The sequence below is a fragment of the Osmia bicornis genome, chromosome 7, assembly GCF_907164935.1.
Source record: "Osmia bicornis bicornis chromosome 7, iOsmBic2.1, whole genome shotgun sequence".
In the NCBI taxonomy this organism is placed as follows: domain Eukaryota; kingdom Metazoa; phylum Arthropoda; class Insecta; order Hymenoptera; family Megachilidae; genus Osmia; species Osmia bicornis.
The window spans coordinates 1600336-1616873 of record NC_060222.1 but is presented as its reverse complement, the minus strand read 5'-3'; the positions used below and the strand labels follow the sequence as shown (position 1 = coordinate 1616873).

Below are 16538 nucleotides of genomic sequence, written 5' to 3'. Positions count from 1 at the left end.
TAAGGTATTAAATTCCCCAGGATAATAATGAAAATCGCCTCAAAAACAAAGAGGAAATTTATACATTCCCTGAATATATAATTTCTCATTTATTCTTTCACAAAAAATTTCAATCTACACTTAAAGAGAAATAAAAACTTTCATACCACAGGAACGACTACCATTATTTACAGTGGCATGTGAATAAATATAACCGTAGCATTAATCAGTATTTACTATTGACATAAATTATCAGTAGAATTACGGTTTCTAGAGCTATTAGCTCAGTAGAACTCTGTTGAATTACTGGTTAATGCTGATGGGTTATTACTCGATCATGATTGCACAGAGACACGATTGAAAATACACAGCAAAGGCATATCGTATGCAGAATAAATTTACAGTTAGAATTTGTCGAAAATTGTGATACAGGAAATATTTAAAACAATCTGTCTCGTGTCTGATATAAATTTCTTATTTACATTCTTATTGCAAAACATTTTCTGTCTCTTGTTAAGGCACCGGATATATTTATTTATTTAAGGATTTCAGAAACACTGACAGCATTTCTTTCGACGGAAATTCCTCGTGAATAATTCCTGAAGTGTGAAGGCGATTAAAGCATTAACTGCATGAATAATAAAAATTCTTAAAGAAACGGAAACAACATAATTATAGAAATAAATGATAACTGAAAAAAACATGATTACTATCTTTTGTGATTAATTAAATTCTGGTATCATTAGGGTACGAATTATCATATTAATGAATTATTAATTAAATATGAATATCATGTTAAAAGGCATGCACAGCATCGACAATAATTTATTAAAGAAAAAGGAAAATATCCGTTTAATTCGCTATCCTCGCAACGATAACAGAAGCGATGCAAGAAGCTCGTCTCATTCACGGATTTAATAAAAGAAACATCCATAGCTGAGAACGCTCGGAGCTGCTTTTATCCCCAGCTTTCCACGGCGCTGCGTTTTCAATTCAATTACTTTTCGACAATGAGATTAATAATAAAAGGTAGCAGTAAATTCTGCTAACACCCCGTTTAAAATTCCCCGGCAGTAACCATAAACCAACCGTGAAACAGTTCCTTCTCGTCGTTGCAGTACAGACGACAATGCCCCTAACGACCAGCTAAATTCTGCGTTCAATCCAAGACCAGCTACGTGCCGACGAAAGATCACCGCCACGCGATAAACGGAACAGTTTATTCGTCGAATCGTTCTACTTGTAAATTAACGAGCTCACTCATTAACCTTCTGTCGATTATTCTCCGGTGAGCTAAAAAGTTTTGCTTTCAGGCTGGGTTCTTTTAAGTTAGAAATGTGAACCCTCAGATATTTTATTGTATTTGGGTGAAATTCAAAGAATAAAAGTTTTAAAAAATTTCAAATTTTAAACTTGTTATATAATACTGGCCCAAGATTAGAAGAGAACACAGCTAACCATGAAAAAGCACCCAGTTCCCAAAGGTTCAGCTCCATGGGTATAATCGTAAAGGGCAGCCTTATGGTTTCCACCATAAGCACCAGCCTCCGTTCTTGAAATACCGGCATATCTTGGCCTGTTTGTTCCGAAGGACGATCCTGATCGAAGAAGAGGCGATCAACTATCATGGCCACAGTTTGCGATTACCCTGTTAATCAGCTACCATTCCCAGGGTACCATACAACCAGTTCAAGTATACACCAGTGTCGCGTAATTGAAATAGCCGAACGTTTACCCGCAGTCTGAAGAGAAGAGCCGAGCCACTTGGTCTCTATTCCCGGCGTGCTTTACGCTTCGAAGAGCCTTCTGCTCCTTGCCGGTTGTTTGGACGCAGATCGTAAAACACAGTAGGCTCGGTAAACACGTTCGAGTGTACGACCGCTTTAACAAACATGGCATTAACCGACCCCCTTCTGTTTGTTGTCGATTTAACTGTGAACCGAGCAAGCACTCCTCGACGCGAGGATCATTCAACATCGAGACGGACAGGTTGTAAAGTTCGAGATGCTGCTCGTTGAGGACAATGTTGATGGTGGGGAAATAAGATGATGACCGACAGGGAGAAGTGATCGATACTGATTTTCTTGAAACTTTGCAGGTGGATACAGTAGACTCTCGTGATATTGCCGCCAAGGGGGCTGTGGCAGTGAAATATTTTTCAAATTTACCCCAAAATATTTGAGTTACTCTAAATTACTCAGAATTGATCATAAAGTGAAACCTTCAGCCTCAAATTTCTACAACTACCAATCCAAAATATTTTTTCCTACTAAAATCATATTACGACCAGAATTCTACAATTGTTGCAATACACGCGATTATCCACGACACCAAGACTGTTCAAAGAGTTAATTCCCAAGACTTGGAAGTTCCTTCCCAGCTGGAAGAGGGTAGGCGCTTTAAGACCTCACTGCTTAACCACAAATGCAACCGAACTTCAAGACACGAGTATCGTTCAGCAACATAAATTGTTTCGCGAAAGTACGCAAGCTTTTGGGAAGATCGAAACGCGGGACAAAGTTCGTTAGCAACGCGTCTTCTAGGAGGCTCGTAATTGCTGGGATTCTCAGGCCAAGAGCAAACGTTTTAACCTCATGACACACTTGGGAGCTGTAACCGTTGTTGTAGTTGCATCTTTGATCGTATATCAGAACAATAATACCGTGCTTGTGTCTTTGTACCGAGCCCCTTAGCAAATCTGTTGTATGAAAAGAGATTTTGGTGAACTTGAACCTGCACGTGCTGTGCACTATTGCGTTCATTAATAAATTTATTGAATAATTTTATTCATTTGAAGCTCATTTAATTATTTTCTTAAGAGGGAAATTATAGAAATTTTACTAACTTCAGAAAAAGATAGACTTCATTCTATAGTAGACTCGCTAAAATTCATAATTGATCACGGACTTTCATCTATTTTCCTAAATATCAGAAAACTCCACTGCACTTATAAGTTTGTATCTAAAAATTCTGTGTCACTATGCAGCAACAAATAACAGCAAGAAATCATTTTTCCTGTGGATGTTTTATTAGTCCGGCAACGAGGTACGTCAGGCGTCGACATCGACGAGATTGTTCGTCGAATTTCCACGGCCGACATCGGAGAAAAATATGCGACCGCGTATGAACGAGCATCAATACAAACGGCACATTTCATCTGCAGCTCGCGCTCTCGCGGCTGGCCCAATGCATCAACGCCGGCAATTTTTAGGCAGGTTCGCGGGCCTGGGGGAAAGTGGAGGCTTTTGATGCATCGCTGTAATATCGGCGATACATTAATTCAAGGTGAATGGGAAATATATCAGGCGACCACATAATTTTCGCGCGGCCTGCCCTCGCGTATGCCCTCAGTATTTATTTCCTCGGATCGTCCGACCGTGGTTTTGTTAACCCTTTCGTAACCCTCACTTCCGCCGGAAACTGTACCCGTATGATTTTATATTAAATTATCTAATCGAATATCCAAACCTACATAGAATAATTCTATTTATTAAATTTTATTTGAAGTTAAACATTTTTTTTAGTATGGATACTGTTGTTTTTAATTAACGAAGGAAATTTTTTAGTATTTCTCTGTTATTTTAGGCCACCCATTTTTTGAAGCACTTCATGGATGCAAAATTTTTTAATTTCAGTCACAGAAATCCAATTTTGTTATAATACTAGAACAGTCTGTCCCATTAATAATCAACGTGTCATTGCCACTTTTGCAAGAAAATAGTCGCAGAAAATTGGAGGCTGACGGTGAAATTAATCTTAAGATACGCACCCCCATGAATGGACGTCTAGACGTGCATATTTTTTTGAAACGGTGCCAATGGAAATCTCAAGATTAATTGCGACGCCGTTGTTACAGCAGTGTCAATGGAATTTTTTTCTATGGCTCCTAAATTTGGGATTCAAAAATAACTAAAAATTACTAATAGAGCTATAAAACTTCCAATACCTAAATCTTTAAATTTTCATTTCAACCTAATTTCACAAATTTTATAGCGGAGAAAATTATAATTTTTTTTGCAAAATTTGCAATCTTGATTGATTTTCTATATTTTCATTTTTTTTTTTTTAACTGAAACTATCAAATTAATTTGCAACGTTAAAAAATCACTGCAACAATGGTTGTTCGGTTTCCATAGAGAATGAAAAAACGTCAAAGGGCCCACAAAGTATTAATTTAAAAAACAATTGCTCACGTCGGCTGGATTGTACACAGGTGAACCAAGTCTGTAGGCGTAGGTGGTTTTACGAAATTCCGTAAAACAATCCCGTTATTGATATCGCTGTAAACGTGCAAACCGATTTCGCAATGAATTTGCGATCCTTTTGAATCGTTCGTAATACTGGAGCTATTCAAACCGACCAGCTTTTTTCTCTACGTGAAATTGTGAAAAAACGTAAAAATGCTATTAGGTTTATATCCTTCATGGTATACTGGAATAATTACCTCTTCGCGACTTTTAGTCCACTGCATTATTAATTTCGTTTAAAGCAGTACTTTCAAACTGAAGAAAATACGAAAATATTGATGAGGAATATTAATAAAAACCGAGTAAAGTTTTGCACCAATTGCGTTACTCCTTTGACGAATAAATCTGCAAAAGTTTCAGAAAGAGAGGCTAATTAAGTTGAGCGTGTTCAACATTTTGATCAAACCGTCGCTACGAAAAATGGTACAAACTTTTGAGATGACCTAATAATACTAATCGACACGTTTCAGCCCATGGCCAGTTGCCATGGTCCCTTTGAAACTCCGCGGAAAAAGCAACTTCTCCTTCGCGAGTTCCACCCGATCGGCATTCCGACTTCCTTCTTTTTCATCTTCTTTCGTAGCATTGCATATTTATCAGTTCTGCGAGTAGCCCACCGTTGCTGAACGAAATCTTAAGCGGATAGTTCGTTTCCCCTTCTTTACCCATGGCATTTTCGAGGGAAACGTTTCGTTCTGCTTCCTTTTAACGACACTGATTCACTTCCGCCATGCATTAGCGCCGAGCATTAATTCAGACGCTAATTAAACGTGGACATTAATCATGGAAACATTATTCGTGAGGAGAATCGTGGGGATTTTTAGGTAAAAGTATCGTATAATGGTAAAAATATACCTTTGAAAGAATGGAAATTTTAATTTATGATTTTGTAAATATTTGTTCATTTATAGTTTATTCATTTTTGAATCCAGAGCTATGGCAATTATAGTTTATTCAAAAAGTGGAGTTAATCACTTTGGCCTGTGAACGGCTCAATTGTTTCCTGATTTCAATACAAGTGCCATTTTTTATATCTGAATTAAAATATAAATTTAATTTCTTTTTTTCAACTATTTTTCTAACGTTTCAACTTCAAATATATTAAAATCATGACACAACCCTTACTGCACGAAATGTACCTTCGTAAAAAAAAAAAGAAAGGAAGATTAATGAACAACATTTAGCACACTCCACTGCTATAAAACGTAATTTTGGCTCTTATTAAAGTCAAACAGCAACATTTTTTAGTCGACACACCGCTCGGAACGATGACTACGCTGGATTTGGGAAAAATAAACGGAACGCTTGTAATTTGTAAAGGAGGACGACTTCTCGTAATTTTTACTCCTGTTTGTCCACTTACGTGGAAAGTATTCCACTGCACGTGGACTCGCCCCATAACCGACACATGTGCACGGCATTCAGTAGAGTTTTCATTAAAACTTTATGAGCTTGATGTTCGCAAAAAATTCTCATATTAGTTAATACTTCTCCGTACATAAATAATAAACTGTTTCTCTCACTGTCCTTTTCAACGCAGGATGAAACTAATGGAATTTTCAGCCGAAGACACAGAAATCATAATTAAAAACTGATATGCATATCTTTTTGTTTTTCTTTTCAAGCATCTTCATTTCGATATCATTAATATACATATGTATAACATATTCTCTCAGCCTTCTCGAATAATATTCAACTGCACGAAACGAGCGGTGAGCGAGCATTTAATAACTTCATTTTATGGGAGATACAATTAATTTCAGTTGACAAATATCAACAACGAAATGATAGAACATTCGAAATTATTGTGCTGGGGTGAATATATTAAAAGCTTCAATTTAAGCTGAATGAGTGTGATACAAAAGTAATGAGAATGTTTCTTTATAATTTAAACCGGTAATTATGAAGAAAATTCCTTGCTTTTTTTTTAGGAATTATTATCTTCAAATAAATTACCATGATTTACCCCCTGACAGAATTGTTATTCAAGTAAAAATAAAAATGAAGAAATTTCTTGAATATAATAATTCCTTAATATAAAGTCTTTAGATGATGTTTTCTTGAATAAGATGCAAAAAACATTGAAGCTGCATCTTTTTGATAGAAGTTTAAGGGTTCTTAGGAAGACACCTACACAACTTGTGTAACAGAGTTTCAAGAGCCTCATGCAAAAATATTAGGTAAACTATCTTGAAAAGGTTCTTACGATCTCTTTTATGTTCTCCACCCACTTCGCAGCACTTTGGAGATACCTCGGGGGAAGAAAATTTGTTTCCCTTAGATATTAAGATGATTATTAAGATTAGAATGCGCCGAGAGTGCTCGTCTTATCAGCCATCGAAAACTATAAAACTCTTCCTGGTTCAAAGGTGGACTTTCATGTGCTTCAATGAATTTGACTCAAACTTTTTTTCATACTTTCAACACTGTTACGAAATATGTGAGTATAAAATCGTGTATGTATTTGCAATGGATCTGGAGAAATTAGGGATCTCTGCATGGTTCGTTGTTCAAGGGTTAAAGGGTTACGGTATTTCTCTGAAGTGGGACAGATCCAAATTTTGGGATCATTGCATTAAAATTAAAATAAAAAATTATTCAGAAGCTTCAATAATCACCCCATAAAAAATTATTTGCAGAAGAATGTTTACATTTTCATTCCCTCGATACCATTAATATTACCAACTCAATTTGCCTCTTGGTATCTGAACGTGTTCCATTGATCAGGATACTCCAGCAACCAGACAACTTCATTGGCCGTAATCAGAAACCGACGGTAACTAAACAAGAGATTATTAATTTAATCAATATAACCGTATCGGTACATTGCGATCGAATAATTAGGATGAATCGATACGAGCATACTCATTGAACATCGGTGCATTTTCTACGCGATCGTTAGCAAACTCCGGGAACAATGGAGAACGGACGAGTGGCGAAATCAGGTAATGCATAACATCGTATGCCATACGCAGCATATTGAATTATAAGTTCGCATCAGCCGTGGATCAAACGCAGAATGCGTTTCAATGCACAACGTTCGCCATTTGTGTGGGCGTCGAGTAGCGTTCTACGTATTATATTCGTTCGGACATGTCGAACGGAGAAAGAAGAGGAAAATTAAACGAAGAACAAATATGTGTATGGGAGAACGAGATAACGAGGGAAAACAAAGAGAGGAAAATGTGGATCTGAACAGGTAGTTATATAGGGTGCTCAGTGCATTTATTGCTTTGTCACTTTTGAGGTATGTGTGGTTAGCCGATAAAAAGTTAGCTTTTCAAATAATTGTGCTAAGCTAGAGTAGAAATAGGAAAATAATATGAAATTCAAAAAATAGGATATGTACAAAGCATCATTATTGATAAAATATTGTAAAATAATTGTAATTAAAATTTCTCTTTCCAAAAAAAAAGGGAGAAAGAAAGAAGAAACGTCAAAATCATGAAATCTTGAACACCCTATAGATTCTGAGGAATAATCAGCATGAAGCCGAAGTGTTCATCGTTCCATGGAATTGGCCCCTTTCTGACCGAAATACAAACACTGATGAAACCTCCGCGAAAACCGATCGATTATAGTCCCAACAGCGTTTCATTGGGTGCTAATGTTCGCGGCGATGCTTGACATGTTCCGATATTCATCAGATTGCAATAGAATTAAAGACTGAAAAATAATGAAGGTATTCTTCATTAGCGAGTTTGCAAATGCAAAGAAAACTAAAGCAGTCGTGGAGAAAGAAATAAAGAAAAGAAGATAACAGACACTGTAAAATGGAAGTAACTCAAGCTCGAATTCAGGCATTCGTAGTTTATTCTCGTACTTTAATTACCTAGTTATCCCTCCGATTTACATAATGTACTTCGTCCATGGTATTGCCCTGCAAGCGAGAATTTCCAATCGGTTCAACTTCCTCGTGGATATCTAATCAAGAAAGGGTGCTCGAAGGGTATTAATTCCTCAAGAACCCCGATCGTTATAAGCCATTAGTAAGAACTCCTTTGCGTTGATCGTGAGCGGATTTAAAATGCGCTTCTTAACGTGTCCTATGGTCGTGAGAATCTGCAGCTATCGTAGAATTTCTTTTCACTTCACTAATTACTCAAGATTTATAACGTTAAATGAATCTAAAATGTAAACTACGACTCGTATAACTTAGTGCAGTCATTATACAAGTTAAATATACCTAAATAAAATAAATACAAAAATAATTTTGCAATTAACCAATAATAATAACATGAAAACTGCATCATAATCAAATAATACACTTTTAAAGTACTTGTCATATCCTAAATAAAAATGTTAATTACACCAATTAACATAATGTCAATTTTTCAAAAGGTCCGACATCTCCCCCATAATTACCCCATACCTTTCAAGCGGAGTTGAAAGCACAGTGTTAAAATTGATAGATACATCCAGACGGAATGAAAGAAAACCTCTTTCCCTTTCACTGTCTTCGGCAACCTGTCATTAGACACCGACAGCCTTGAACCTGAACACTTGTTGCCCGCCGTTAATCATTCTCCAACCGCTTGATGCCAGTCGGACAGGTGGGATTTTTAAGTAGAAAGGATACACGGCTTTCCCTTTCGTCAGTCTCGACGGAAAGGTCGTGCACGCAGCGTCTTTGGCGAATTCTGAGGCACGCGCGTGGGATAGGAACGTCTGCAGGACAACCTTATCCTATCCCTTGGCTTCTTCGGCCTAGAACTATCCCACGCTGTTCGAAGAGATCGTGACTGGGCGATCATAACTTGAAAGTAGTCGTCGTACAACGAACGCGGAGCGGGTTAACGAGGCCAGCCTGCTAGGGTTAATGGGTTAACAGGACAGTGAAGCTGGTGTATCGTGGCCGCGTCGCCCTTAATTCACCGCTCGTGGGATCGACTCTAAGGAAAAAGGGGGGAACGAGCATGTTCCCTGTGTCGTTTGCCTCCCTCTGTCGTCTGAGCTTAAATGCGCTGGTGGCCGGTACTTGTACTCGAAGAGTTCCGGTGAAAAAGGTTCGCCGGCTATGGTAGGGTAACTTTGATTGGATGATCCCTGGAGGATGAAAGAGGCGAAGAACAGAGCAGACGACACTGACCGGGCTCTTAGGAAGAAACTTGGTAGGAACTCGAATTTTTCAGTAAATTAAGGAGAAAGTCCTAATTAAAAAGTAATTTTCTATTTCAGATTAAATAAATATCCTTGTATATATATATTTTGCAAGTTTGGATCACGATTGCTCCAGACTCCGGTCTTCAAGGTTCACAACTTTACTAGAGTAATTCTCATAAAAATTTCTATTTATTTTAGATACGATAGGCGTGCGAGGTAGGACGTTGAAAAAGAAGATCAGAGGCGGTTCTAAATACGGTATGAAGCGGAGAGTCTACTGGAATCGAGTCGGCAGAGGGTGCCGTAAGGGGTGACACAAGTGACACCTCGTAATACCGGGACCTGGACCGACGCCAGTTTGCATAAGAAGTGCACATCCTGTACGCAGCCGACGAAGCCGGTAACTGTGTAGCAAGCACCGTTTCCTCCGTGTGCTATCTACTCGATAGTCAATATTACGTGACACAACACACTGCTACGTGGCGCGCACTCTCATCCCTGACAGCTAGCGGCGTCGTGTGCCGTGCCAGCGAGCCATGGTAATGGAATATTGTCATGTTGAATCTACGCTAGATATCGCCTATGACTTTCCCTATGCGTGTCTCTCGGCGGCGAACTGGTAAACGCCGAGGGAAACCGGGACTCTGCCAAAGGAGAACGGAATTGCGTTTACAAGCGGAGAATAATGTATCGTGTCAGTCAGACAACTCGATATTCCGTGGACTAACGGAAAACGAACGAACGGTTAACGTTCCTTGGATATGTCGGAAGGCTTATACGAGAAGAACGTTTGTCGAGGGGGCTACTTTAATCGTTGATTAATTTTCAGTCTTCCATTTTGCAAAGAGTAGACACATTACCATTGACCACTTTCTTTTTACATTAATTTGCTTATTTCGAATTTGTTTCTGGCTTTTCTTTTTAATTTATTAACGCTTTGATCGTTATGTTAATTTGATTATTATATGGATGAGAGGTGAATTTCAATATAAGGTTATCGCTAATCGAAGCAGTCCGCTAATCGAACTGCTGGAAGCGCAAAGTCATTTTGTCGCGTTCCAACACTCGTGGCAGTCCGACCAGACGACGATGGGCACGAGTGGAATCATATTTATTATCTCTCGGTCTTGTAACAGCGGCAGACTGCAGGCGGTATTCAGTGTAGGTACAAAGTACCGATTACAGAATTCACAGACCGTGTTATTTATCGACTATTGAATTTCAGATCGTAGATTTTCTTCTCTAATTCATATCTAACCGGCGATGCTTATAGCAGAAACAAATCCTTGCAATCACGCTGAACGATTATCATAAGGGTACGGGGCTCGGGTTATGCTAGCCGAGTAACGGAAGGATCGATCTTATCTTTTCTGCCGCTGTAACCCTGTCCAGCCGGCCATTCGTTACCCCTGTCAATTGCCACTGTCAGTTAGAATTCTGTTGCGATCTCGGCTATCCCGTGATTTCCGGATCGACGAGGAAAACCGGCCGGAAGCGTGGCTCGCGCAACCCCTTTTCCAGCCAATTGTTTCCCGGACAATTGGAAATTTCAGGCACGCGTACCGTTTCGTGACCAGTCGCGATAACGAGGAAAAGGTCTACGACAGTTTATGGTTACGGGGAAATTTCAATCGGAAACTTATCGCCATGGAAGGGTTAAATTTCACTTTGTTCGATCAGCTTGCTGCCACTTGGAGAAGTAAGCGATTCAAAATGAAGCAAGTTCTGTAAGATTGAAATTTTATTACTAAATTTCTTTTTGACTATTATTAATACTTTAGTGATTAGGAGGTTGTTAACCCTTTGACTGCGGCGCGTTTTAAATAGAAACCATGAATACCTATGGAAAACGACGAGAACTCGGAATGTCACCTCTTTTACTGGGGAAGACTGATTTAATCGTGGGTGTAAAAAATATTTTTTTAAAGTTTTAGGTATTTCTCTAGCACATTTAATGCAGATGTTATAAATTTAAATATTTCTCGTTTTAGATGGCAACTGCAGGTATTATGGGATGCTGTGTCAAGTGCAGTCTGAGCTGCATACAATTTAGAGGAAAAATATTTTAAATATTAAATGCTACAAAGTCAGATGAAATTTTAAATATCTCTGTGCAAATAAAAATAAATTGAAAAACATAATCAATCACTGTCAAATTATATTTCCTAGTCCTACTGTTCTGAAACCAACGGTACATCAAAATTTTGATTGCCTATAAAAAATGTCTTGTCCGAGGTGTTTAAAGACTCTCCGACTGCATTCCACCAGTGAACCAGTAAAACCTCAACCCTCTAAAGTGTGCACTAAATATCTCTAGTACAGCGTGGCCTCCGTTAAACGTCCAGCAGTCTAGGTCGATGAAATTTTTATGGAAGCATCGGCGTCAAGGCGACAAGTAGAAAAGACGGTAAAACGATAACGACCAAAGAACGTGATATAATACCGAGGATCGACGGTTATCGATGCTGTAAATACCGTATTACAAGGAATATTTAACGGATCATTAAGCAGGGATCGCGCGTCTATAGGTTATATAAGGTAGATCAATGACTTCGTCCACGTCCAAAGGGACGAGGCAGACCGCTTAAGGCGAAGCGCGAAGAGTCGAGCAACGCATAGTGATTTCCGATATAAAACAGTCGGGTAAATGCTTCCTGTTGATCGGTACGGGACCATCAGCAACGTCATTCCCGACCAAGATCTGATTTCCACAGGCAAATCGTCGCTGCGTGCGTCCGATGTCGGCAGGAATGCAACACGATTTACGTTTAAATGATAGGTATCGTTAGGGGAGCGAGCAAGCGTGCGGTCGCGTGATGATCGCGAACACATTCCATTTTCTTCGTAATATCCCACTTTAGTTCGATTCTGTTGCAAAATCACAGTGACAAGAACCTGTTCTATCCTTGATGGGATAACATTAATTAACACGCGAATGAATTATCGTTCGATGACTCTGTGGTTCACCTGCCCCTCGCGCCTTTTACCAATGAATATTAATAATCGTGACGCGATTCGATCCGAGCCGACTCGATTATTACCCGACCCGACCCGACCCGACCCAACCCCAGGCACGAATTTCATTCTATATAAATAAATCTATTCGTAGGTTAAAGGGATCCATGCAAAAGGCTTTTGGATGAAATATCTCAATGCCAGAGACAAAACGGAGTATATCACGTAGGATAGGCGGTCATTAATCACTTCACCTCCATCGTGGGCCAAAAAGCTCCGAGAAAGATCTTGGACCGTGTTGTCGGGCGCAAAGCTAATTGCCATCAATTTCATGTCCCCCAATTCCAAGTTGGACGTCATTAAGACCGAGTGTTTTTTGCTAGACTCGCATGTTCACATTCCACGATGTTACTTGGATAAATCGATCCGATCGACGTGGAGTCGGTCGCAAAAAGTACCTGAATGCTCGCCGAATGATTGATTTTAAGCGATCCGTCTATTCGAAAGACTTCGTGGAACTTGGAACGTAATCAAGCTAAATAGCAGTCTAATGATGGTGCAATTAGCGTACTGAAACTTGAACAAACTTTATGACGAGGAGACTAGCGAATGACGTGAACATAGCACACGTAATCGCAGCGCGGAACACGTAACGTAATGTACGGGCAGTGTGGTTTAATGCGGCATGAACAATAGGGTGTCGTTGAGGAATATGGGAGTTTGCGGTGGCAAAATTTGTCAATATTCATCTTCAAATTATTTTTCAAATTTTCCCATTTTCTAAATATCCAATTTTCCAATCCTATAAGTTTCTATATAACTTCCCAAAAAGGATTATATCTCCATAAAAGGTATTTCTATCGTATATCCTGGTGGTAAAATCTTGAAAGATCTATTGCGGTAACCAGAGTTATCCGATAACAATGAAACAACCAACTGCACCCCCTGAATTCGCTGCTTTGCTCTACGAACAGAAGAATACACACTTTATTCCCCGTAGTCGCGAGAATTACCGTTTCTCTTCCTCTCGCACGACTTTCCGCAGTTTTATAGACACGTTTCTCGCCTGGAAACTCTTCTTCTTTTATGCACACTCGATTTCGCGAAGTGCACGCTCGATGCATCGATCGCTAACCACCCTTCGCGAAACGTATTATTGGATCGAAGCATCGACGCGGCTCGTGATACGTTTCTCTACGCCGGGTTTAATGCTGTGCGTTGCCGGAAGGCGGAAAGAAACTCGACAGGGTTTCCTCCCTTTGTGTCGCGGGCTCTGTTCATCCTTTCCACCAGCGTAGAACCCCACGCGGAAGCATAATAAAATTTCCGCTGAGAAAACGGAGAACGTTGCGACAGACGCCGAGTGGAATTTCCTTGTCTCTTCGAGATGTTGCACTATTATCACGATTTTCTTTCTTTTCAAATAAGCTTGCGTTCATTCCAACAAATTCGTTTTGCTTAAGTCTCTGGTTGGTATCTCCGTTTATAAACATAAAATTTATTTTTCTAACTTTTCAAAGCAAATAGATGAAGAAATTCGAAATATTCATTAAATAACTTCGATAAATGATCCTTTTTAAAGTGGATATTCAACTTCTTAGGAACATTCATGATCGGGGTTGGTTAAAAAAGAAATGGAGACGACACGAAGAGTAAATGGGCGTTACAAGATCGTTGGCACTCTTCCCACTATGAATCGCGATATCTGCGAAACTTTTGAAGTTGTCTCGTTCCCTTGGGGCGGAGACGATTTTTCAGCTTTCGCCGTAAGTAGCGATGGCCATTCAATTCTCCTTTTCGTGAGTTCTCAAGCGATTTCAGTCATGCAAACGGTCGAATCGCGCTCTAAATGCCGGCCGGATCTTCGGCCACTTGAAAATCTTGAAAATCTCCTACCACTTAAACAGTCTCGACGAATTTAAGGAACTTGGAAGTTCAGAGGATCTTGAAAATTCGACGAAACACTGAAATTGCTTGAGAGCTTTGAACGGTATGGAAATGACCAACTTACTTGTGCTGTCGGATTCCAAGTGAAAGAATTTACAAATTAATTTGAAATTAAATGTTCGCGAGATAATAAGAAATGACCATTATACTATATTTATGCAAATGCATATGTTTCGTATTCCATTTCATTTGCATACCTTATGCAATGTTTTATTTTGTCAATCTTTTTTAAAAACAGACTGAAACACCTCAAGCTAAAGTAGGTACATCGAAGTATCCAGGAGTTAATTAATGATCACTTAATAAGTAATGCGTCAACAGTAAATACATCACTTCTGAAACTACCGTTTGATTTGCAGCAATATAAATCGTTTTAGTCCATCTCTTAACCATCCACCAAACTCTGTGCTAAATTTACATCGAAGTAGAGCAAATAACTCGTCAAATATTGATGCTATTTAAAGTTCTTGTACTTGAAAGACACCTGCTCGAACGTATTTATATTTTCCAGCAGATTTTACCCTGCAGTAATGAAACTAGAGGTTCGATTTATGACATCTATCAACAGGCTGGTCTTCTCTAAGCATCCAATTTCTTCGCGAAGAAGAAACGTTATATAAGATTTCTCAGCGAAATTGAATTCGCTTCGATAACTCTGTGAATATTGATTTTAATGAAAATTGCTCGAGGCGTGAATCGTGTGATTCCTCTTTGAATCATTCCTATCTCGTTATAATTCATGGGATTTTATGATTACCTTCGGAATTTTTACACACAAGGTGTTTATTTCAGATAAACAATTGTTCTTCCATTAATCATATAATTTATAATAAATTTACTTACACTTCATGGAATATTATTCTTTTGCTCTTTGATATAGAAAATAGGCAGCTGTAATATTCAAATTTTATTTATGGAAAATGAAAAAGAAATAATAAATTCAATATGAAATGAAAATAAAAACAGTCGAAGGAAAGACTTTCATCCTATTCCTTAGGTTACCTTCGTTTTCTACAACTATTCGGGCTGGCACTCTTCGGCCAGGTCCAAACATATTTTTCAGTCCTTTTTATCACTCGTCGTTCCGAGTAAGTGCTTCCTTTTTATAAACCCCCGACCAATGCGAACGTATTCAGAGCAGCACCTAATTCGATGCCAGTCACCTTTTCCAAGCTTCTTCTCTTTCGGTGCAATCCACGTCCCTGAGGGAAGTCGCGTTTACGGGAATCTCGACGGTGAACCGCGACGTGTATTCATGAACCACATTCCCCGTACAATAGATACGTCAGATCGATCCCTGGCACCGGTAATATACTTGTCAGGAAGTGTGTACGTTTCGATCCTTTGATGTGACAGCGATTCGAAGTGAACGAGAAACTGGTTCAACGGGGACAGCCTAAGAGATCTAATGGAGCACGTGATCAAGAAGCACAACAACCTGATGACGGAATTATTTTAGGAATCATGAACTGGATTTAGTAATTAATCCTTTGATAAATTCTTAAATAATTAACCCTTTAACTATAGGGTGCTTTGAAAAATAAATTATCAATATTTTAGAATGCCATCTTTCTAAATTTAAAAAATAGAAAACAAAATATTAAAAGTCATTTTTATAAAAAATTGTACAAGGAAATGAAGTATAGAACGTGGTGAAAAAGAAATACGAAAAGATTCTCCACAAATCATCGAAAGTTGATTAGCCGGGAGTGCATCTTTTTAGAGTGCAAAGAGTGAAAAGTTGACTTAAGAAACTTTCAGACTGAGAAGCACTTTATGGATCAATTATTAGTTGAACGAACTACGAAGTTGCATAAACTTTGCCAACTTACCATCTTCTCTTGCTTAACTTATATACAACAGCTCTCTTATACGTGAATATACGACATGGATTATACTTCTTGTAAAGATTAAACACCGTCATAAATTAAATTATAACGATAAGAATATCGATGAAATTTTTATGTCATTATTTTTATTATAATAGATCTCAATATATTAAATGGACACTAAGAATTTAATATAATTTATCCAATTATTGAAAGAAAAAAGATTTTTTAGTTTTTAATTATTTTAAATAAAATAGTCCTAACACCATGAAATCCACTTTTATTTTTCTGTTTCTGTATCTAATCAAATTGACACTTTAAAATTATTCCAATATTCACGACTTTCAGCCCCGAGACACGATAGAAATATAAAGCACCGAATAACCATCAGTTTCTCCCGCCAATAAATGAAATCGTGTCCCGGATAAAAGGGAAAAAAGAAAAAGAAGAAGAATGGACTTCGAATAAAATCAAGAAG

General features: G+C 38.4%; 1 protein-coding gene across 3 annotated transcripts in view; it reads right to left on the bottom strand.

The window, feature by feature from the left end:
* Nucleotides 1–16538, bottom strand: part of LOC114881523 (autophagy-related protein 16-1) — a 392271-nt gene that overhangs the window by 301384 nt on the left and 74349 nt on the right. The gene's annotated exons all lie outside the window — the stretch shown is intronic.